General features: G+C 54.7%; 1 long non-coding RNA gene across 1 annotated transcript in view; it reads left to right on the top strand.

The window, feature by feature from the left end:
• LOC110391983 overlaps nucleotides 1–795 on the top strand; it is a 2,424-nt gene extending 1,629 nt beyond the window's left edge. The window contains exon 2 of the long non-coding RNA XR_002434197.1: nucleotides 468–795. This is a non-coding gene — a long non-coding RNA (uncharacterized LOC110391983). The remainder of the gene's footprint in view (nucleotides 1–467) is intronic.
• Nucleotides 796–1,044: the final 249 nt, after the last annotated feature.

Here is a 1,044-nt window from a genome sequence, read left to right as displayed (position 1 = left end):
AGGACTGGGGTGCTCGGGTACTGGAGGACTGGAATAATGGGATGCTGGAGGACTGGGGTGTTCAGATACTGGGGTGCTGGAGGACTGGGGTGCTCAGGTACTGGAGGACTGGAATACTGGGGTGCTGGAGGACTGGGGTGCTGTGATAATGGGATACGGGGCACTGGGGTGCCAGTATAATGGGATACTGGAGGACTTGGGTGCTCAGATACTGGGGTGCTGGAGGACTGGGGTGCTCAGGTACTGGAGGACTGGAATACTGGGGTGCTGGAGGACTGGGGTGCTGTGATAATGAGATACGGGGGGACTGGGGTGCTGGGATACTGGGATGAGGACTTGGGTGCTCAGATACTGGGGTGCTGGAGGACTGAGCTCCACCAAACACAGAGGTACTGGCTGAACGTCAGTTGCTGCTAGCTAACCATGTCTATGGCTAATTAATTCACTTCTCCCACTTGCTCGCTCAGCACTCGGCCATGACTTCTGGGCATCTGCTCATCCTTGGACAGAGATCATTGTGGAATGAGGACGGAAGGGAGCATCCCGATGCCGGCCCATTGCATCCCAGCCTACCCCAGCGTGAGACAATCCAGCCCTGTGTGCAGGCCCTGGTTTCTCTGGTGTTTTCTAACTGTGCTGTTCTTCTGCTGAGGGTCTCTTATCCGAACACAGCAGCCTTACGGCACGCTTTGCAGCCCATAATACTGTATTCATCGTACTCGCAGCGATTATAGTTTTACAAGTGAGAAGTGATTGCGTCGTTTGAGAAGTGTATTTTTGCAGTATGTTTGTGAAGTCGATGGTGTTTCTACTTTTTGAAGCTGGCTGTTTGGGAATGGAGATGGGTTGGGGATGGGAATGGGGTTGGGAATGGGGATGGGGTTGGGTTGGGGATGGGAATGGGGTGGGGATGGGAATTGGGGTTGGGTTGGGAGTGGGGATGAGAATGGGGATGGGGTTAGGTTGGGAATGGGGTTGGGTTTGGGATGGGAATGGGGTTGCGTTGGGGATGGGGATGGGGTTGGGTTGGGAATGGGGTTGGGA

The sequence above is a fragment of the Numida meleagris genome, unplaced genomic scaffold, assembly GCF_002078875.1.
Source record: "Numida meleagris isolate 19003 breed g44 Domestic line unplaced genomic scaffold, NumMel1.0 unplaced_Scaffold702, whole genome shotgun sequence".
NCBI classification, from domain to species: Eukaryota; Metazoa; Chordata; class Aves; order Galliformes; family Numididae; genus Numida; species Numida meleagris.
This window is presented reverse-complemented; position numbering and strand designations above follow the sequence as displayed.